Source organism: Hypanus sabinus, chromosome 4, assembly GCF_030144855.1.
Source record: "Hypanus sabinus isolate sHypSab1 chromosome 4, sHypSab1.hap1, whole genome shotgun sequence".
In the NCBI taxonomy this organism is placed as follows: Eukaryota; Metazoa; Chordata; class Chondrichthyes; order Myliobatiformes; family Dasyatidae; genus Hypanus; species Hypanus sabinus.
The window spans coordinates 183358070-183382272 of record NC_082709.1 but is presented as its reverse complement, the minus strand read 5'-3'; the positions used below and the strand labels follow the sequence as shown (position 1 = coordinate 183382272).

The following is a 24203-nucleotide window of genomic DNA, read 5'->3' as shown; positions in this document are numbered from 1 at the left end:
AGGTTAGAGAAGTTCTCCACACTGGTTTAGAATCCTGCTGGTTGTAGTGTAATAACTGGTACTGAAGCGGATGCTGTGGGCTCTGAGACTCCCATACTTCTTTCCTGATGACAGCAGTGAGAACAGAATATGACCTGAATGTTGGGGCTCAATGAACGTCTCATCTAACCTTTCTTTGTACTTCTGATGTTTTCCAGTCTTTATACAGATGAATGTCCTCATGATTGTGCCCACACTTTTCCAACAAACTGTCTTCCTGTGGTGTCTGGCCCACATTTGGTTCTCTACTTGGACCAGGGCTCTACTGTCACTTGCAGCTTCTTGTTTTTATGGCTTCTCATTTCAACCCAAACCACGTACATGCGCTGTTTTCCTGAACTTACACCTTATCAGGTACACTTGTACACCTGCTCGTTAATGCAAATATCTAATCAGCCAATCATGTGGCAGCAACTTAGCGCACAAAAGCAGGCAGACATGGTCAAAAGGTTGAGCTGTTGTTCAGACCAGACATCAAAATGGGGAAGAAGTGTGATCTAAATGACTTCGACCTCGGACTTACTGTTGGTGCCAGATGGGGTGGTTTGAGTATCTCAAAAAATGCTGATCTGGGACTTTCATGCACAACAGTCTTTGGAATTTACAGAGAATTGTACAAAAACCAAAAAAAAAAAATCCAGTGAGCTGAATTTCTTGGGTGAAGACATCTTGTTAATGTGAGAGGTCAGAGGAGAATGGCTAGACTAGTGCAAGCTGACAGGAAGTTGACAGTAACCACACATTACAACAATGGCGTGTGAAGAGCATTTTTGAATGTACAACACGTGGAACATTGAAGTGGACGGCTACAGCAGCAGAAGACAATGAACATACACTCGGACTCTTTGTTAGGTACAGGACATATAATAATACTGTGGCCACTGAGTGTATGTTATCCGTCTGGTGCTTTAAAAACATCGTTAACTATCTTGGGATCTTGTGTCCAAGTTCATAACTCCCTGAAGGTGGTTGATAGGGCAGTTAAAGTCGTGCTTTCTTTATTAATGAAGGTACTGAGTCCAAGAGTCAGGAAGTTATGTGGCAGCTTTCTATGACTCTGCTTTGTAGAGTCTTGCTGAAGTATGCTTACATCTCCTGCAGCCCCCATTACAAAGTGGCTTTGGAGAAGGTGCTGAAGTGGTTCACTAGGATACCGCTAGGATTAGAGAGTACCTGTTACTGATTTATTTTTATTATATTTAGAGATACAGCAGAGAGACCAGGCCCTTCTGGCCTACCAAGTCGCACCATTCAACAACCCACCAATTTAACCCTAGCCTAATTACATGACCATACATCTGCGGACTGTGTGAGGAAACCCTCGTGCACACAGGAAGAACGTACAAGCTTCCTTTCAGAGGACACCAGAATTGAACTCTGAACTCTGAAGCACCAAGCTGTAGTAGCATTGCGCGAAGTACCGAGGCATGGCACTATTCCAGCTTGGGGCACCAGAGGGTTATGACAAAGATGTTGGACAAATTTGGGTTGTTTCCTCTGGAGCAGCAGAGACCGAAGGGACACTTGGTGGAAGTTTATCAGATTGTGACAGGCATAGAGTAAACAGCCAGTACCATTTTCCCGAGGTTGAGGTGTCTAATGCTAGTGGGCATGCACTTAAACTGAGGAGGGACAAGTTCAAAGGAGATGTGCATGGAAAGCTTTTTAACACGGAAAGCTGTGGGTCCCTGGAATGCTTTTCCAGGGGTGATGTTGGAGGCAAATACAACAGAAGCATTAAAAAAACTCTTAGATATTATTATTTAAGATCTAATAGGGTTAACATACGAGGAGTGTTGCTGGGGGGCGGGGGGAGTGGTGGTGGAGTGGAGATCCCATTGAAACCTACAAATATTGAATGGCCTAGATCAGGGGTTCCCAATCTGCACACTTTGTTAAGGTCCATGGCATAAGAAAGTTTGGAAACCCCTGGCCTAGATAGAATGGATGTATAGAAAATGTTTCCAGTAGTGGGATGTTCTGGGACTGGAGGGCACAGCCTCAGATTAGAAGGATAACTCCTTAGAAAAGAGATGAGGAGGAATTTCTTCAGCCAGAGGGTGATGAATCTGTGGAAATCAGGTAGCAATGGAGGTCAAGTCATTGGGTATATTTAAAGCAGAGGTTGTTTGTTCATTGATTAGTCTGGACATCAAAGGTTATGGAGAAAAGATAGAGGAGAATGAGGTTGAGACGGATAATAAATCAGCCATGGTCAAATGGTGGAGCAGACTCGATGGCCTGAATGGCCTAATTGTGATCCTGTGTCTTATGGTCTTATAGAAACATAGAAAACCTACAGCACAATACAGGCCCTTCGGCCCACACAGCTACGTGGAACATGTCCTTTCCTTAGAAATTACCTAGGGTTACCCAGGTTTCTGAGTTCCATGTACCTGTCCAGGAGTCTCTTAAAAGACCCTATCGTATCCGCCTCCACCACCATTACCGGCAGCCCATTCCACGCACTCACCACACTTTGAGTAAAAACAACTTACCCTTGACATCTCCTCTGCACCTACTTCCAAGCATTTTAAAACTGTACCATTTCAGCCCTGGGGAAAAGCCTCTGACCGTCCACACGATCGCCACATAAATGTGCAGGCGATAGCTTTGTGTAGTCAGAAGGGATTAGTTCAGTTATGTGTTTAATTACTAGTTTAAAAAGCTCAGCACAGCATTATGGACTCTTTTCCTGAATGTTCAGGTTAACAGAGGCAATTGTTTGGCCGTTGAGCTGCCTGTATTGTATAGCTTCTGAGGAACCTCAACAACATCTGGTGACATCAGGAAAGGTCAGGTCCAGTTTTGACCTTCAGTGCTCTGTCCCTATCACTGGGGTCAGCTAATTCAATAAGTCTCCTCACAGGTCACAAGGCTTGACTAGGGTCAGGGCAAGCTGTGATCTTAACTGTGTCAAAAGGTCACCTCCACGTCATAAACTCAACTAATCCACCTAGGACATTTCCCAATTGGCCCAGTAGAACCTGTTGATGGAAATGGAGATAGAAAAGTATTCAATTGAGGTCTTTATTCCTTGGAGCGTCAGAAACTGAGATGTGTATAAAGCCTGAAGGGAAATAAATAAGGTGAATGCACCCAGCCTTTTTCCCAAGGTTGAGGAATGAAGAACTAGAGAGCATACTGTTGAAAGTAAGGGGAAAGATTTAATAGGAACCTGAGGGGCAACTTTTCCACACTGGGGGTGGTATGAGCTTCTGAAGAACGTGTTGGAGGCAAATATAATAACAACTTTGAAAAAATAGTTGGATGGGTACACAGATAGGAACAATAGATGGATGGGCTGAATGGCCTTTTTCTGTGTTGTAATTTTTCTTTTTTTATTTAGACCATGGGTTCCCAACCTGTTTTATGCCATGGACCAGTATCATTAAGCAGGTTGGAAACACCTGACTTTGGCTAAAAGACATTGGACATAGGAGCAGAATTTGGCCATTCAGTCCATTGAGTTTCCTCCAAAAGTTATAAGCTAAACGCTGGCAGATGACTAGCTTGGATGGTTAACTTGCTTGGTATGAATCAGAATTGAAACAAACTCCTGAATAACAATGAAAATCCCATTGTAAATTGGGAGACCGCTTCATTGAGCATCTCCATCACAAGCAGGACTTCCCAGTGCCCAGACGTTTTAATTCTGATTCCATTCCCACTCCCTTGTGTTGGTTCATGACCTCTTGCACTAAGATGAGGCCATCCTGAGGGTGGAGGAGGAACCAACCTGGTGGCATGAATATCAATTTCTCCTTCTGATAAACAAATTTCTTCCCTCCACTTCCTCTGTTCGCCACTCTGACCCTTTACCTCTTCTTGCTTGTCTATTACTTCCCCCGGGTGCCCTTCTCCTTTCCTTTCTCCTATAGTCCTCACTCCATTCCTATCAGACTCCTCCTTCTCCAGCTCTCGACCTTTCACATGGCTTTACCTATCACCTACCAGCTAGCCTCCTTCCCCTCCCCTCCACCTTTTTATTCTGGTATCCTCCCCAATCCTTCTCAGTCCTGAAGAAAGGCCTGAAACACCAAATATTTATTCCTCTCCATAGATGCTGCCTGAGATGCTGAGTTCCTCCAGTATTTTGTGCGTGTGTTGCTCTGGATTTCCAGCATCTGCAGGTTTGCTTGTGTTAATGAAAAATAAAAAAAAAAACAAAAGTCCTAGAAACATTCAGCAAATCAAGCAGCATCTGTGGAGAGAGGGTCAATATTTTGGTTTGATGGACTCACATCACGAGTGAGAGAGTTCAGAAATAAAACAAGTGTGAAGTTGCTGAGTAAGTGGGCAGATCAAAGAGAACAGAGGAGTGTTTTTTTAGAAACATAGAAAACCTACAGCACAATACAGGCCCTTCAGCCCAAAAAGTTGTGCTGAACATGTCCCTACCTCAGAAATTACTAGGCTTATCTAAAGCCCTCTATTTCACTAAGCTCCACGTACCTATCTAAAAGACCCTATCGTATCCACCGCCACCACTGTCGCTGGCAGCCCATTCCACGCACTCACCACTCTCTGTAAAAAACTTACCCCTGACATCTCCTCTGTACCTACTTCCAAGCACCTTAAAGCTATGCCCTCTTGTGCTAGCCATTTCAGCCCTGGGAAAAAGCCTCTGACTATCCACACGATCAATGCCTCTCATCATCTTGTACACCTCTTTCAGATCACCTCTCATCCTCCGTTGCTCCAAGGAGAAAAGGCTGAGTTCACTCAACCTATTCTCATAAGGCATGTTCCCCAATCCAGGCAACATCCTTGTAATTCTCTGCACCCTTTCTATGGCTTCCACATCCTTCCTGTAGCGAGGCGACCAGAACTGAGCACAGTACTCCAAGTGGGGTCTGACCAGGGTCCTACATAGCTGCAACATTACCTCTCGGCTCCTAAATTCAATTCCACGATTGATGAAGGCCAATACACCATACGACTTCTTAATCATGGAATCAACCTGCGCAGCTGCTTTGAACATCTTATGGACTCAGACCCCAAGATCCCTCTGATCCTCCACACTGCCAAGAGTCTTACCATTAGTACTATATTCTGCCAAAATGAACCACCTCACACTTATCTGGGTTGAACTCTATGTGCCACTTCTCAAACCAGTTTTGCATCCTGTCAATGTCCCACTGTAGCCGCTGACAGCCCTCCATACTATCCACATCACCCCCAACCTTTGTGTCATCAGCAAACTTACTAACCCATCCTTCCACTTCCTCATCCAGGTCATTTATAAAAATCACGAAGATTGAGGGTCCCAGATCAGATCCCTGAGGCATTCCACTGGTGACTGACCTCCATGCAGAATATGACGCATCTACAACCACTATGATAGGGTGGAGATCAGGAGAGGGTAAGTGGACGTCATGAGCCGGCTGAGAGAGGACAGTGGAAGTGTCAGGGAGGGGTAGCTTGGAAGAGAAGAATGAAATAACAGAGGAGGAGGAAACAAAGACAAACCATATGTTGGGAATGGGTGCGGTACCTCCGCAAAATTTTATGCCGTGGACCCTTAGCATTAATTGAGGGGTTGGTGGACCCTATGGTGGAAACCCCTGTCTGCAATGATAATTGATGATTGGTTTATTATCATCACATATACTGAAGTACAGTGGCAGAACTTTGTTTTGCAAGAACTATGACATGCCATTGTTGATCCTGGAAACCTGTAACCTATCAAGTCAGGAGGTGAGGTGATGCTCCTCAAATTAATGTTCAGCCGAAGAACAAAATTCCTCAAATCTGTTGATATACTTTACAAAGATCTGATTGTCTGAAGGGCAAGGAAAGGACCCATATCTATAAGGAGAAACTGCAGCAGTTCGAGTTGCTTTTCCTGAAGGAAATAATTACATGGAAATGTTGCCTCTCATTATCATGAATCAGAATCAAGCTTATTATCGTTGATATACTGTATGTCATGAGATTTATTGTTTTACAGCAGTAGTACATCGCAAGGCATAAAATTAATATTGGTTACTAAATAATTAATGTAAAAACTAAATAACAAGGTAATCTTTGTGGGTTCATGATCCACTTAGAAATCTGGTGTTGGAATCGCACGGTAGTGTAGTGGTTAGTACAATGCTGGTCATTGTAAATCATCCTATGATTAGGCTAGGATTAAATTGGGATTGCCGGGCAGCACAGCTCGAATAGACTAAAGGGCTGTATCTCAAAAAATAAATAAGTAAACCTTTTCTTAAAACATTGAGTTGGGTCTTCAGGCTCCTGTACCTCCTCCCTGAAGATAGTAAAGAGAAGAGAGCACGTCTTGTATGGTGAGGGTCTTTAATGATGGAAGCTGCATTTCTGAGGCACCACCTCTTGAAGAGATCCGTGATAGTGGGGAGGGTTCTGCCCACCTGTGGGAATTTGCTGGAGTATTTGGTGACATACCAGATCTCTAACTCCTGCTGAAGTAGAGCAACTGGTGTTCTTGATCACTATTGTAACAGTATGTTGGACCCAGGACAGATCTTTTGTGATGTTGTTCGTCAGGAACTTGAAGCTGCTCACCCTTTCCACTGCTGATGTGGCTGGTGAGAAGCACTGGTGTGGCTTCTCCTGACTTCCCATTCCTGTATGGGTGTAGAGGTGTGTGAATGTAGGGGTGGGATGCCTCTGTGTGCGTAGAGGAGGGATGGGTGTATGGGTGAAGAATAGGTGCAGGTGTGGGTTTGTGTGTGTAGGGGTGGGACGAGTTATGTGTGTAGGGGCCTGGTAGTGTGTGCAGATGTGTGATGGGCTGAGCAAGTACAAGAATGGGACAGTGTGTGTGTATAGATATCTGACTGGGTGTGTGTGTGTGTGTGTGTGTGTGTGTGTGTGTGTGTGTGTGTGTGTGTGTGTGTGTGTGTGTGTGTGTGTGTGTGTGTGTGTGTGTCTGACTGGAGGAATAGGACAGTGTGTGTGTACACGTGCACATGTGTGGGTTGTGTGTCTGTTCTCCCTTCACCCACCAGCTGTGAAGGTCATTTGCCTTTCCGTGGACTTGGGTTCCGCACTGCCTAACCAACTTACCCAGTGAGGTCATCAACCTGGCTGCTGGCACAACGATCCTCTGCGATGACAAAACTTCTAAAAATAAATGTATTGCAATTTTTATATATGTATATATATATCATTTGAATCCTCTGTGCCATTGGCCAGAGGCTTTGCAGAGTGATTGTCGATCTGAGCCTTTACTTCATTGAGTTTAATATCATTAAGTAGATGAAATCCAAAATGAAGTGGGCAATAAATATGAGATTGTCACTGATATCTCCAGCCAGGACTTGTCCCCAGAACACTGTGTCCCCTGTGGCTGAGGTGAAAGGTGGATGTGTAGGGAGGTAGGATTAGTTACCAGAGGGGCAGTGGGTGGGATGGGGAGGCTGGAGCTGAAACAACAGCTGAGAGAAGTTGGACTGAACGGCCTATATCTGGATGTAACTTTATTTGCAATCGTGTGATTCTAGTTCATTTACTTATCACAAGTACATCAAAACATACAGTGAAATGTGTTATTTGCATGAACAGCCAACACAACTTACGGGTGTGCTGGGGGGCAGCCCGCAAGTGCCCCACACATTCCGGTGCCATTGTAGCATTCCCACGATGCTCAGCAGGACAACACAAGCAACAACAACAGTTAACAAGCCCCGTACCCACTCACACACACAGACAGTCCTCAAGCCCAGAACAGCCCACCTCCAGGCCTCCCAACATTCAGTCCCTGGCTCGGTCTCGTAGAGTCGCAGACATTTTGGACACCAGGGTCTTTGACCATTAAGCTATGATCTCTGAACTTGCCGATTCAGTCTTCAGCTTTCAGGCTTTAACCTCTGGTATTGACCCCAGGACTTGCCTGCCGCGGAACTTAGAACTCTTTGCCTCGACCTCCGGACTGGTACAGATCTCTGATCCTGGTACATGCTGACTTGGGAGTTCACCGGTATCACCTGCACAGATCTCTGGACCTGGTACTTGCCAGTCTGGGGTTTGGAGTGCTGCCAGCCCTCGTTCCTGGGTCCTGCCAACCCCGGTCATTGGCCACAAGGACAGCTGTTCTTTGTTCTCAGCACCTGCCGATTTGACATCCATCCAAGAGTGATGCTGGCTATTGACTGTGAAGCACTCTGACTTGGACACAATGACCAGCTCTTGTCCTGACTCATCATTTGCTACCTCTGATCTCTAACTTCCCCTCGTGCCTGTCAACCCTAATCTGACCCCTAACTACCCACACTGCCCCCCCCAAAAAAACATGGTTACCTAAAAATAGCTAAGTCTGAACCAGACCATTGCAGCTTGTCACCACCTTGACTGGTATGTTCAGTTTGATTTGAAACCCCATTTATCTCCCAAGCAGAAGCTTAAAGAAAATGGACTGAATGGCCTCTTTATGAGCACATCTACATGAAACACTCTCCCAAGAAAATAGCATCTATCATCAAGAACCCCCACCACCCAGGATATGCTTTCTTCTTACTGCTGCCATCAGGTAGAAGGTGCTCAGGCCTCAGGACTCACACCACCAGGTTCAGGAACAGTTATTACCCCTCAGCCATCAGGCTCTTGAACCAAAGGAGATAACTTCACTCAACTTCACCTGCCCATCAGCGAAATGTTCCCAGAAACAATGGACTCACTTTCAAGGACTCTTCATCTCATGTTCTCGAAAATCATTGCTTATTTATTATTATTACTATTATTAATTCTTCTTTTTGCATTTGCATTGTTTTCTGTCTTCTGCATTCTGGTTGAACACGCTAGCTGGGTGGTCTTTCATTGATCTTGTTATAGTTATCATTCTGTAGATTTGTTCAGTATGCCTACAAGAAAATGAATGTTATAGTTGTAAATGGTAATGTGGTAATTTTGATAATAGAATTTACTTTGATCTTTATGAACGTAGAACCTACAACATAGAACAGTACAGCACAGGCCCTTCAGCCCACAAGGTTGTGCTGTACCAATTAATAATCAAATGGCAGACTGAACTAATCACTTCTGCCTACACAATGTCCATATCCTTCCATTTTCCTCACAAGTGTCCCTTAAAAGTCTCTAATATTTCTTCTTCTACGACTACTCCAAGCAGTGTACCTTCCACTCTCTGTGTAAAAAAAAACTTGCCCCTCACATCTCCTTTGAAATGGACGGAGCATTACTTGCAATCGTGTGCTCAGTTTCCTTTGCAATCCTTCTGACGTGCTGCACAAGGGGACTGCAATACCTCAGTGCAGAGGAGCAGTCTTCTCTCCTGATCAGTGTGAGCGGAGGAAGAGGGGCTGGGTGTCACAGTGGGGTGCTGGTGACACAACTTGTCTGGCGTTGTGCATTGGCAGGTGAATTGCTCTGCTCTGCTTGGTGTCTATGCAAACTAGAGGCATGGTAAAATGTTGATTTATTTATTTTTTACGGAGTAGGCACCACCAGCCCTTTCAGTCATGCCATCTAGCAATCTCACAATTGTAATCATGAGATCAAGTCAAGTCAAGTTTCTTGTCATTTCGAACATAGACTGCTGGTACAGTGCACAGTAAAAATGAAACAACGTTCCTCCAGGACCATGGTGCTACATGAAACAACACAAAACTACACTAGACTATGTGAGACAGCACAAGGCTACACTGGACTAACTAAAACAACAAAAACTGCATGAGACTACAGACCTGCACAGGACTACATAAAGTACACAGAACAGTGGAGGGCAGTACAATAATTAATAAACAAGACAATAAGCACAGTAGAGGACAAATTACAATATAATAATAAATGATGTAGATGTCAGTCTGGACTCTGGGTATTGAGGAGTCTGATGGTTTGGGGGAAGAAACTGTTGCACAGTCTGGTCGTGAGAGCCCGAATGCTTCGGTACCTTTTGCCAGATGGCAGGAGGGAGAAGAACATTTACAATCCTACCAGCTAGTAAGTCTTTGGACTGTGGGAGGAAACCGGAGCACCTGGAGAAAACCCATGGAGTCACGGGGAGAACGTACAAACTTGTTACAGGCAGCAGCAGGAATTGAACCCAGATTGCCTGTTTTATGTAAAGTACTGTGGTAATCACTATGTTACTGTGTGGCACCTTCTGTGGCTATGTAGAATACTACAGCACTGTATGGGCTGTTCTAAGGACAGAAGTTCAGTGATGGTCCATGCGCAGAGGGAGAGACAAACACAAAATGGACAGATCACTGAGTTTTAATCAGAACTGTACAGAACAATGGAAAATAATAAATACTTGGCCAACAGGGCTGCTAACTAAAAGCTCTCTAACTTAAAACTAACACCATGGCCTGAAAGCAGTAACCTAGAACTAAATTAATACCGCTCTTTTAACAGCGTCTATCTAAATCACTAATCTTCTTTCCCAGAATGTGGATTAAGGTAATCTGGGAGCATTGTTTTTGCTGTGCATCGCTCATGACTTGACAAGGTTGAAACACAAGGAAGGGAGTTAAATTCAATTACAAAGAAACCCCAATTGGCTGGAATGTGAGCGCGGTCACGTGCGCGACTGCTGTCTTCTTTCAGCTGTCCACCTGCGAGAGCACCCAGACTCAGGGGCAATGTCCACAGTTGTAAAAGTTAATCCACTCTAAGATCAATCTAACCCTTCCCTCCCACAAAGACCTCCATTTTTCTGTCATCCATGTGTCTAGCTAAGAATTTCTTACATGACAAGCATGAGAGTGTCTGCAGATGCTGGAAATCCAAAGCAACTCACACAAAATACTGAAGGAATTTGGCAGGTCAGGAAGCAAATATGGGAAAGAGTTGATATTTTGGGCTGAGACCCTTCATCGAAACTGAGAATGAAGGGGGTAGACATGAGTAAAAAGGTGGGGATGGAGGGGAAAGAGGCTAGCTTGGAGGTGATAGGTGAAGCCAGGTGGGAGGGAAAGTTCAAGGGCTGGAGAAGAAAGAATCTGACAGGAGAGGAGAATGGACAATAGGAGGAATGGAAGGATGAGGGGATCCAGGGGGAGGTAATAGGCAGGTGATAAGAAATGAAAGGTCAGAGAGAAGAATAACAGAAGGAGGGTTGATATCTGTTCACCAGAAGGAGAAATCAATATGCATGCCCTCAGGTTGAAGGGTATCCAGATGGAATATAAGGTGTTGCTCCTCCACCCTGAGGGCAACCTCATTTTGGCACAAGAGGAAGCCATAGATAGACATTTTGGAACAGGAATGGGAACTGGGAATAGGAAGTGACTTTACTGTATCTATCATGGAAGGACATTCCCTGCAATACTCTCTGTGTAAAGAAGTTACCTCTGATATTTCCCCTATACTTTCCTCCAATCATCTTACAATTATGCCTCCTTGTGGGAAATTAAGCTATGAAGTTCTCACTTAAAGCAGGAATTAGAACAATTGCTGATACACAGGGGTGAGGAGGAAATGTCTTGTCCTGGACTGGTGAGAGAATTCATGATCCTTCCCAAAAACGGTGTAGGAGAATGCAGGTGAATGAGGGAGACCATGTCAAGAAACTGGAGCTGCAGCTCGATGATTTTCAGCTCATAGAGGACAATGAGGAGGTGATAGATAGGGAGGTGGTCACCTATGAGTTGCGGGAGGCAGTTACCTGGGTGATTGTCGGGAGAGGGCGAGGGAGTAGGCAGCCAGTGCAGAGTACCCCTCACTAATAAGTGTACCGTTTTGGATACTGTTGGGAGGGACGTCCCACCAGGGAGAAGCTGCAGCGAGCAGGTTGCTTGTACTGTCTGGCTTTGTGACTCTGAAGGAAAGGGGGAGGAAGAGCGCAGTAGTGACAGGGGATTCCATAATGAGGGGGAGAAGGCAGGAGATTCTGTGGACATGAAAATGACACCTGGATGGTATTCTGTCTGTCAGGTGTAAGGCTGAGGGATGTCTTGGATCGGGTCCATGGCATTCAACAGGTCAAAGTTCATATTGGGACCGTATAGGTAGGAAATGGGAGGAGGTCCTGAAGTGGGAATATGGGAAAAGATGAAAAGCAAGACCGCCAGGGTAGTAATCTCTGAGATTGCTACCTGTGCCACACACCAGTGACGATAAGAATAGGATGATTTGCCAGATGAATGTGTGGTTGAGGAACCAGTGCATGGAGGCAGTTTCAAATTTCTGAATCATTGCAGTCTCTTCTGGATAAGGTGTAGGCTGTACAAAAAGGCTGTGTTACACCTGAACCTGAGGGGGATTAATACCCTTGCGGGCAGGTTTGCTAGCATTGTTGGCAGGCTTTAAACTAATTTGGCAGGAGAATGGAAACAGAGTCGTAGGGCTGAGGATGGGGCAGTTGGTATACAAGTAAACACAGTGTGTACTGAGACTGTGAGGAAGGGCAGGCAGATGATAGGGCAAAGTTGCTGTCAGTTGGATGAATTGAAGTGTAATGTGCGGAAAATTGTATAGGATGATGAATACAGGAATGAAGATGCTCTATTTAAATGTATGCGGTATACGGAATAAGTTAGCTGATCTTGTAGAACAGATAGAGATTGGTAGGTACGACAATGTCACTGAGTCATAGCGGAAAGAAGATCATAGTTGGGAGCTTAACATCAAAGGATACACCTTGTATCGAAAGGACAGGGAGGTAGGCAGAGACGGTGGTGTGGCTCTGTTGGTAAAACCTTAGAGAGAGGTGACATTGCATCAGAAGATGTAGAATCCTTGTGGGTAGAGTTAAGAAACTGCAAGGGTAAAAAGACCGAGATGAGAGTTATATACAAGCCTCCAAATAGTAGCCAGGATGTGGGATACAAATTACAATGGGAGATAGAAAAGGTATGTAATAAGGGCAATGTTAATGTTAATAGTAATGGAGGATTTCAATCTGCAGGTAGATTGGGAAAATCAGGTTGATGTTGGATCACACGAGAGGGAATTTGTAGAATGCCTATGAGATGGCTTTTTAGAACAGCTTGTGGTTGAGCCCACTAAGGGAAAGGCAATTCTGGATTTGGTGTTGTGTAATTAACCCAATTTGATTGGCGAGTTTAATGTAAAGGAGCACTTAGGAAGCAGTGATGATAATACAGTAGAGTAAAGGGAATTACAGAGGCATGAGTGAGGAGCTGGCCAAAGCTGATTGGAAGGGGACACTAGCATGGATGATGGCAAAACAACAGTGGCTGGAGTTTCTGAGGACAGTTCGATAGGCGCAGGATAGATACATCCTAAAGATGAAGAAGTATTCTAAAGGGAGGATGAGGTAATCATGACTGGCAAGGGAAGTCAAAAGATAGCATAAAAGCAAAAGAGAGGGCATACAACATAGCAGAAATTAATGGGAAGTTAGAGGATTGGGAAGGTTTTAAAAGCCAACAGAAGGCAACTAAAAAAGCTATAAGGAGAGAGAAGATGAAATATGAAGGTAAGCTAGTTAATACTATAAAAGAAGATACCAAAAGTTTTTTCAAATATATAGAGTAATAGTGTGGTGAGAGTACATATCGCATCACTGGAAAATAACACTGGAGGGGAGGTAATGGGGGTCAAAGAAATAGTGGAGAAACTGTATAATTTTTTTTGCATCAGATTTCACTCAGAAAACTAGCAGTATGCCAGAAATTCGAGAGTGTCAGAGGGCACAAGTGAGTGTTGTTGGTACAAGGAGAAGGTTCTTGGGTAGATGAAAGGTCTGAAGATAGGTAAATCACCTGGAACAGATGGACTACACCCCAAGGTTCTGAAGGAAGTAGCTGAAGAGATTGTGGAGGTATTAGTAATGATCTTTCAAGAATCACTTGATTCTGGAATGGTTCTGGAGGACTGGAAAACTGCAAATGTCACTCCACTTCTTAAAAAGGGAGGGAGACAAAAAAAGAGAATTAGAGACAGTCTGAATTCAGTGGTTTGCAAGATGTTGGAGGGCCTTATTATTAAGGATGTGATTACCTGGAAGCATTGTTTCCTTAAGGAGACATTTTGCCTGACAAATCTGTTGGAGTTCTTTGAGGAAATAACAGGCAGGTTAGACAAAGGAGAGTCAGTGGATGTTGTTCTCCGGGATTTTCAGAAGGCGTATGAGAAGGTGATGTACATAGTATTTAATAAGACAAGAGGCCATGGTATTACAGCAAAGATACCAGCCTGGATAGAAGATTTGCTGACTGGCAGGAGGGAAAGAGTGAGCTTTTCTGGTTGGCTGCCAGTGACTAGTGGTTGTGTAGGGTCAGTATTGGGATCGCTTCTTTTCATGTTTTATCTGAATGAATTGGATGACAAATTTGATGGCTTTGTGGATGATACAAAGATGTGTGAGGGACAAGTAGTATTAAGGAGGCAGGGAGTCTGCAGAAGAACAGACAGATTGGGAGAGTAGTGTAGGGAAGTTTATGGTCATGCACTTTTGTAGAAGAAATAAAGGTGTAAGACTATTTTCTAAATGGGGATAAGATTCAAAAATAAGAGGTTGAGTCATTAGTGAGGAAGGCAAATGCACGTTAGCATTCTTTTCGAGAGGACTAGAATATAAGGGCAGGGATGTGATGTTGAGGCATTATAAGGCATTGGTCAGACTGCACTTGGAGCAGTTTTGGGCCCCTTATAAATAAAAAGATATGCTGGCCTTGGAGAGGGTCCATGGGATGTTCACAAGAATGACACCAGGAATGAAAGGGTTAACATGTGAGGAACTGTGATGGTTCTGGACCTGTACCTGCTGGAGTTTTGAAGAATGAGAGGATATCTCAGTGAAACCTATTCAATATTGAAAGGCCAGGGTAGAGTGGAAGTAGGGAGGATGGAGGAGTCTCAGACTGAAGGGCAAGCCTCCGATGCCACCAGAGAAATGTCCTTTTAGCACAGAGGTGAGAAGAAATTTCTTTAGCCAGTGGGTAGTGAATCTGTGGAATTCATTGGCACAAACTGCTGTGGAGGCCAAGTCATTGGGTATATTTAAAGTGGAGTTTGATAGGTTCTTGATTATTCTGGGCATCAAAGATTATGAGGAGAGGGGAAGTGAATGGGGTTGAGCGGGATAATAAATCTGCCATGATGGAATGGCAGAGCAGACTCAGTGGGCTGAATTGCCTAATTCTGACCATAAGACCATAAGACAAAGGAGCAGAAGTTGGCCATTCGGTCTGTCAAGTCTGCTCTGCCATTTCATCATGAGCTGATCCAATCTCCCCTTTAGTCCCATTCCCCCGCCTTCTCACCATAACCTTTGATGCCCTGACTACTCAGATACCGATCAATCTCTGCCTTAAATACACCCAATGACTTGGCCTCCATTGCCACCTGTGGCAACAAATTCCACAGATTCACCACCCTCTGGCTAAAATTTTTTCACATCTCTGTTCTGAATGGGAGCCCTGCAATCCTCAAGTCATGTCCTCTCATACTAGACTCCCCCACCATGGGAAACAACTTTGCCACATCCACTCTGTCCATGCCTTTCAACATTGGAAATGTTTCTATGAGGTCCCCCCTCATTCTTCTAAACTCCAAGGAGTACAGTCCAAGGGCAGTCAAACGTTCCTCATATATTAACCCTCTCATTCCCGGAATCATTCTGGTGAATCTTCTCTGAACCCTCTCCAATGTCAGCACATCCTTTCTTAAATAAGGAGCCCAAAACTGCACACAGTATTCCAAGTGAGGTCTTACCAGTGCCTTTTAGAGCCTCAACATCACATCCCTGCTCCTATACTCTATTCCTCTAGAAATGAATGCCAACATTGCATTCGCCTTCTTCACCACCAACTCAACCTGGAGGTTAACCTTAAGGGTATCCTGCACGAGGACTCCCAAGTCCAGTTGCATATCAGAACTTTGAATTCTCTCCCCATTTAAATAATAGTCTGCCCGCTTATTTCTTCTACCAAAGTGCATGACCGTACGCTTTCCGACATTGTAATTCATTTGCCATTTCTTTGCCCATTCCCCCAATCTATTCAAGTCTCTCTGCAGACTCTCTGTTTCCTCAGCACTACTGGCCCCTCCACCTATCTTTGTATCATCAGCAAACTTAGCCACAAAGCCATCTATTCCATAATCCAAATCATTGATATACAACATAAAAAGAAGCGGCCCCAACACGGACCCATGTGGAACACCACTGGTAACTGGCAGCCAACCAGAATGGGATCCCTTTATTCCCACTCTCTGTTTCCTGCCAATCAACCAACGCTCTATCCAGGTACGTAACTTTCCTGTAATTAAATTCTGTATTTAACTTTCCTGTAATTAATTCTGCTCCTATGTCTTATGGCCTTAAGTTTTAAGAAGCACATTGAAGTGTTGGAAAAGTTCTGAAAGTGAGTTACTGAGCTTAGCTCCTTAACAAGAGATGAAATGTTTAAGGGGAACCTGAGTACGATGGTCGGAGGGTGAAATAAACTGCCAGCGGAAGTGGTGGATGCGATCCAGTTTCGGCATCTTAGTGTGTTCCAGGCAGTCTGCAGGGATTTACCCGGATGGGGTGATAGGGCCAGGGACGAACTGAAAGTAATGACAGTTACTATGAGGAGCCAGAATGGGGTATAAGGTGACCAAACCAGATATAGGTTAATTGATAATTAGTTTATCATTGTCACATGTACCAGAGCACAGTGAAACATTTGGCTTGCATGCCATCCTTACAGATCATTTCATCACATGAGTGCATCAAGGTAGAAGGGTAGTATTGGTTTACCATTGTCACATGTAATCTGTGGGTTGAAGGGCTGGAAGGGCCTCTTCCACACAGTATCTAAAATAAAAATAAAAATTAAATGTACCAAGATACCGTGAAAAGCTTGTCTTGAGACCGTTTATACAGATCAAGTCATTTACACGGTGCACGGCTGGCTGTTGTTTTTGACTCCCCTCTAATTTGGCAGCTCGTCTGTGGCCTGACCTTGACTGGTAAAGCCTACCTCCAGCTTTTGCAGATCTGGTTGTCACCAGTGTTTGTGTGATTTCAATGAGGCTGTGATTTATTGGACTGATTGGACAAGAATTCAACACTGCATTGTGTGTCTTAACACCATAAGACATAGGTGCAGAATTGGGCCAGTTGGCCCATCGAGACTGACCCGCCATTCCGTCTGGCTGAATTATTATCCCTCTCAACCCCATTCTCCTACCTTCTCTCCGTAACCTTTGATGCCCTGACTAATCAAGAACTTCTGCTTTACATATACTCAGTGACTTTAGCTCAAGAAATTCCTCCTCACCTATGTTCTAAATGGATGTCCTTCTGTTCTGAGGCTGTGCCCTATGGACTTAAACTCATTGTTGTAAACATCTTCTCCACATCCTTTCAACATTCAGTAAATTTCAGTGAGATCTTGTAAATTCCAGCGAGTACAGCCAAGAGCCACTAAACTCTCCTCATCCATCAACCTTTGTGGCTTCATGTCCCAGACTATTCCCATAAGACCATGAGACATAGGAGCAGGATTTGGCCATTCAGCTCATCGATCTGCTCCATCATTCCATCATGGCTGATTTATTAGCCCTCTCAACCCCATTCTCCTGCCTTCTCCCTGTAACCTTTGACACCATGACTAATCAAGAACCGACCAACCCCCGGTTTGAATATACCCAATGACTTGCCCTGTGGCAATGAATTCCACAGATTCACCACCCTCTGGCTAAAGGAATTCCTCCTCATCTCTGTTCTAAATGAGTGTCCTTCCATTCTGTTTCTATGTCCTCTGGTCCTAGGCACCCCCACTATAGGAAACATCCTTTCCATATCCTGAAGTAAAACTTCTGGCTGCTCTCAATGTACTCCTTTTCTCGCCCAAGGGTGCTGGCTCACCCCATGCCTCTGTTGCCCATGAGAACACCACAGATCCTCCAGTGTATGTAGTGTCTCGGCTATGTACTTCGGAATGTTCCTGGTACAGAGTGGGTAGGTGGAGAAACAAGAGGTTTCTAGTAGGTGGGTAGAAGCAGTTTATGGTATTGGAATTGGCTTATTATTGTTTGTTGTTCATACAGATCAGATCATTACACAGTGAGCAGAGGTTGATTGGTTCTTGATTCAGAAGTGCATCAAAAGTTGCAGGAGAATGGGCTAAAGAGTAAATATACATCAGCCATAATGGAATGGCAGAACAGCCTTGAAGGGCCGAATGGCCAGATTTTCTCCTATGTATTATGGTCTTATAGGCCAAAGGGCCTTTACTATGCTGCACTATGTTCTACCTTATGTTCAATTTCAAAGAGCAATTGATGGTAGTACTATGTATTGGCCATAAAAGAGAGTTGTCTCACCCAGCGCGTAGAGACTTTACCTTAAAAGCAAGGATGTAATACTGAGGCTTTATCAAGCACTGGTGAGGCCTCACTTGGAGAATTGTGAGCAGTTTTGGGCCCCTTGTCTAAGAAAGGATGTACTGATGTTGGAGAGGGTTCAAAGGAAGTTCAGAAACATGATTCTGGAATTGAAGGGCTTGTCATATGAAGAGCGTCTGATGGCTCTGGGCCTGTACTCACTAGAATTTAGAAGAATGAGGGGTGACCTCAATGAATCCTATTGAATGTTGAAAGGTTTTGATAGAGTGGTTGTGGAAAGGATGATGGGGGACTCTTAAGACCAGGGGCACAGCCGCAGAATAGAGGGACGTCCCTTTAGAACAGAGATGAGAAGGAATTTCTTTAGACAGGGTGGTTAATCTGTGGCATTCGTTGCCAGAGGCGGCTGTGGAGGCCAAGCCATTGAGTATACTTAAAGCAGAGGCTGATAGATTCTTGATTGGTCAAGGCATGAAGGGTTACCAGGAGAAGGCAGGAGATTGGGGCTGAGAGGGAGAATGGATCAGCCCTGATGAAGTGGTGGAGTAGACTCGATGGGCCAAATGGCCTAATTCTGCTGCTATATCTTCTGGTCTTAGTTCAGAGATATTGCACAGATCAGTCATGCTTATGACTACTGAATGAAGAAATAAGCTGCACTGAATGAAGGAGCATTTCTGGCAGGGAGTTGTCCCTTTCATGACTGCTTCGGTTCACCGTGAGGTCATGAGGATATGCGGACGGGAGGAAGGAAATTCTTTCACTTCTCTGCAGAGCTGGGAACTGTGTCACCCTTCATCAACTCAGAAGCTGACTTATCGCAAGGTTGCACTAACCTTGGCCGTGACCGTGACATGCTGATTCGAGTGGATAATTGTGTCTCTCGCTCTGCGTTGGGATTTGGAAACCACAGGCTGCCTTAATGTCCTTCGGTTTCTCATCTTCATTTGTGAAAGGACAGATAGGAAGGGCTCAGTGAGGAAGGCGAGCTGTGGGGGATCCTGGGGAATACTGACAGAATGTACCTTCAGTCCCCAGACTGTGGATAGTTAGTGTTAGGATACTCTGCTGTAGTGAGAAGTGTATACGCACGTGCACACACACACACTCACACAGGCAGCTGCACTCTCCACTCCTGTTACTTATTCACAAACCAAAACCGAAACAAACACACACACACACACACACACACACACACACACACACACACACACACACTCTCGCTCACTCATTCTGTGTTGGCACTCTGGTCAGTGGAAGCAGCCTTTCTCCATTGAAATTAGCTGAAACAAGAACTAAGAGGTCATTGGTTAAGGCTGAAAGTTGAAATACTTAAAGGGAACATGAGTGGAGACATCTTCACTCAGAGGGTAGCGCGAGTGTAGAATGGGTTCTCTGCAGACATAGTGGATCTGGGTGTGATTTCAACATTTAAGAGAAGTTTGGAGGGAAGTACATGGATGGGAGGGCTATGGAGGGCTATGGTCTGGGTGTTGGCAGAAGGGACAGGGCTGAATAACAGTTTGACATGGACTATATGGGCCGAAGGGCCTGGTTCTGTGTTGCACCACTCTATCACTCTACAGTTTTCATTGGAGTGTGGAGGGGAACGCTGTCCCAATGAAGAGGTGCTATGCTATGCAACACTGTGGAGGCTTGAAGACTATTGTTGGGCCTTGGGTGGAAGCTGTTAAGACAGTGAAGGAAGGAAGGGATTCATAAATTGGAGGGTGCAGCCTGGAGATAGGGGAGGGGTGGAATTGAGGTATACAACATCGTCCCATGTGAGCCTCATAAAGAAATTATCAGGACCCCAAGGGACTGCTAACTCAGGTGAGCCTCTTGCTTGGTGTGTATGGTTCAGGATGAAGGGCCGGTCTAAAGCATTGTTTTACTCTGTGACTTCATTGAATGATGAAAGGCTGAGATAGAGTGAATGTGGAAAGAATGTTTCCTGTGATGGAGGAATCTAGGACCAGAAGGCACAGACTTAGAATAGAGGAGCGTCCATTTAGAACTGAGATGAGGGGGAATGTCTTTTTGCCAGAGGGTGGTGAATCTGTGGAATTCATTGCCACAGACAGCTGTGGACTCCAAGTCATTGGGTATATTCAATGAAAGGTGATATTGATTGAGGGAGTCAAAGGTTACAGGGAAAAGGCACTAGAATGGGATTGAGATGGATAATACATCAGACATGATGGAATGGTGAAGTAGACTGGATTGCAGAACAGCCTAATTCTGCTCCTATGCCTAATGGTCTTATGGTTTATGATTCATCAGAGGAAGCACCTGGTCATATTTCCCAAGTGATGAGATTTGACCGAGAAATGGTCACAAACACACTTGACTGAAGTTGACTTGATTTTCCATCACTCAACACTGACACAAAGAACTAATGCTATATATTCCAACGTCAAGCCAAATATGACTCAATCTTGGCTGAACCATTCCTTCACTCGGTCGACTTCCTTAGTTTTATTGATGATGCTAGAGATGCTGGAATCTGGAGCAACGTACATCACTTTTTATTGATGCCTCCTATCTGGATGCATCATGGTTTGGTAAGGAAACAGCTCTGCACAAGACTGTAAGAAACTGCAGAGAGATGTGGCTACAGCTCAGCGTATCACAGGAACCAGCCTCCCCTCCATGAACTTTGTTAATATTTCGTACTGCCTCAGTAAAGCAGCCATCATAATGAAATCCCCCCACCCACCCCTGACGTTCTCTCTTCTCCTCTTTCCCATTGAGCAGAAGATACAAGTGTCTGAAAGCATGTTCCACCAGCCTCAAGAACAGCTTCTATCTCACTGTTATCAGACACTTTAAATGGAATTATGATATTGTAACCATTAGTTGTACTTGCTTGCAAGAGGGGTAGAACTAACAGCTCAATATTCTAGGATACCTTTAGTTCTAGTCTTACTCAACCACAGTGGTAAAAGCTTGCTTGCATTTACCCCATCTACCTCATAATTTTGAATAACTCTATCAAACCTCCCTAAAACCAGCTGCTTGTAATTCCTGCTGCTTCATTATAGCAACCAGCATAATCAAAGACACCACCCACTCCCTTCTCCCATCAGGCAGAAAATACAAAAAATGAAAGCACTCTATCATTTATCAGGAGTTTGTTTTTCTTTTTCTAATCCTGAATTAATGAGGTTCATTATGTTGGCTTTGATGCTGAGCTGCCTAATGCAAAGTAAGACATAAAACAAGAATTCCAGAGTGGATGTGGAGAGATGTTTCCCTTATTGGGAGCTCTAGGACCAGAAGGCACAACCTCAGAATACAAGGACTTCCCTCTAGAACAGAGATGAGGAAGGTTTATTTTTAACCAGAGGATAGTGAATCTGTGGAATTCATTGCTACAGACAGCTGTGGAGATCGAGTTATTGAGTATATTTAAGCTGAGGTTCTTACATGAGAAAATCTGCAGATGATGGAAATCCAAGCAATGCTCACAAAATGCTGGAGGAACTCAGCAGGTCAGGCAACTATGGAAAAGAGTACAGTCAACCTTTCAGGCCAAGACCCTTCATCAGGACTCATAGGTTCTAGATTACTAATAGGAATCAAGGGTTACCAAGAGGAAGCAAGAGTTCCAAATTCAAGATTGTTTAATGTCATTTCCATTAGTAAAGTCAAGTCAAGTCAACTTTTATTGTCATTTTGACCATAACTGCTGGTACAGTGCATAGTAAAAATGAGACAACGTTTTTCAGGACCATGGTTTACATGACACAGTACAAAAAAACTAGACTGAACTACGTAATAAAAAAAACACAGAGAAAGCTACACTAGACTACAGACCTACACAGGACTGCATAATGTGCACAAAAACAGTACCAGCAATACAATAAATAATAAACAGGACAGTAGGGCAAGGTGTCAGTCCAGGCTTTGGGTATTGAGGAGTCTGATAGCTTGGGGGAAGAAACTGTTATATAGTCTGGTTGTAAGAGCCCGAATGCTTCAGAGCCTTTTCCCAGATGGCAGGAGGGAGAAGAAATTGCATGAGCGTACGTGGGTTCCTTCATAATGCTGTTTCCTTTGCGGATGCAGCGTGTAGTGTAAGTGTCCGTGATGGCAGGAAGAGAAACCCTGATGATCTTCTCAGCTGACCTCACTATCTGCTGCAGCATCTTGCGATCCAAGATGGTGCAATTTTCGAACCAGGCAGTGATGCAGTTGCTCAGGACGCTCTCAATACAACCCCTGTAGAATGTGATGAGGAAGTGGGGTGGGAGATGGACGTTTCTCAGCCTTCGCAAAAAGTAAAGACGCTACTGGGCTTTCTTTGCTATGGAGCTGGTGTTGAGGGACCAGGTGAGATTCTCTGTCAGGTGAACACCAAGAAATATGGTGCACTTTACGATGTTCGATGTTCGGCAGGGAGTGGTCGCTCCGTGCCCTCCTGAAGTCAACAACCATCTTTTTTGTTTTGTTCACATTCAGAGACAGGTTGTTGGCTCTGCACCAGTCTGTTAGCTGCTGCACCTCCTCTCTGTAAGCTGACTCGTCGTTCTTGCTGATGAGACCCACCACGGTGGTGTCATCAGCGAACTTGATGATATAGTTCGAGCTGTGTGTTGCAGCACAGTCATGGTACAAAGTAATTGTAAATCCAGATCTGATGCAGCACAAAAAAACACACACACAATAACAAAAAATATCACAGTAAGTATAAATATATCATATCGTTTATGTACATAGACAGATTGTATGTCATTAAAATGAGTGGAGAGGAATGACAAATTCAATGGGCCGGCCTAGTTCTATTCCTATGTCTTCTGGTATCAACCAATTATCCCTGATTCCTGAAGTTAGGCTGCTGAGGAGATGGAGTGGCTGAGGGCTGTGGTGTGATGGGGGAGCAGGACTGAAGGCAGATCACTAACATAATGCCTCTCTGTGTCAGAATTAGCCCCATGGATTCTGACATTAGACGCATCGGAAACCCAATATTAATAGGGTCCTGTTGAAATTACCATTGGCAGATGGGAGGTTAAACAGTGAGGTCACGATTGTAATGTAACACATTATGGGATCATCGATTGGGACAGCATGACTGGCTTATGTAGACAACACTATTGATCTCCGCAGTACAAATATTAAAATGAAGTGATAATAAGGAGTTGACTGCAGTCTCGTGCATGCTGGAGTTTAAACACTTGCACCCAAATAACATCTAGATCTAGTCGTGTGTCAGAAATAAAAGATGGGACAGATATATAGAGTGAAGCTCCCTCTACAGTGTGCCATCACACACTCCCAGGGCAGGGACAGTCAGATAGAGTGAAGCTCCCTACACTGTCCCATCACACACTCCCAGGACAGGGACAGTTAGATAGAGTGAAGCTCCCTCTACACTGTCCCATCACACACTCCCAGGACAGGGACAGTTAGATACAGAGTGAAGCTCCCTCTACACTGTCCCATCACACACGCCCAGGGCAGGGACAGTCAGATACAGAGTGAAGCTCCCTCTACACTGTCCCATCACACACTCCCAGGACAGGGACAGTTAGTTACAGAGTGAAGCTCCCTTTACACCGTTCCATTTAAGTCAGCGTGAACCAGTCTGGCCATTTGCAACACTCATCTCTCTCATAAACAAAGCATTTCACCCACAAAACTGCCACTCACTGCTGAACACGAGGAAATCTGCAGATGCTGGAAATTCAAGCAACACACACAAAATGCTGGTGGAACACAGCAGGCCAGGCAGCATCTATAAGGAGAAGCGCTGTTGACGTTTTGGGCCGAGACCCTTCGTCAGGACTCAATGCTGAATTTTTTTTGTTTGTTTTTTGTTTGTTTGTTTATCGCACCATTTTCTGTAAACTCTAGAGACTGTTGTGTGTGAATATCGCAGGAGATCAACAGTTCAGAGATATTCAAACCATCCCGCCTGGCCCCAGTAG

The 24203-nt window shown here is 44.5% G+C and overlaps 1 protein-coding gene across 10 annotated transcripts in view; it reads left to right on the top strand.

Moving 5' to 3' along the window:
• The window catches only part of nrip1a (nuclear receptor interacting protein 1a), a 131184-nt gene that overhangs the window by 62290 nt on the left and 44691 nt on the right, over positions 1-24203 (top strand). For 5 of the 10 annotated variants that reach the window (XM_059968973.1, XM_059968964.1, XM_059968969.1 and 2 more), the window contains one exon: positions 5277-5404. The exons of 4 other annotated variants lie outside the window; for them this stretch is intronic. The gene's annotated coding sequence lies outside the window, so the exon portion shown is untranslated. Of the gene's footprint in view, positions 1-745; positions 892-5276; positions 5405-24203 lie in introns of those variants that run through there. One more of the 10 variants, XM_059968966.1, reaches the window with a different exon arrangement.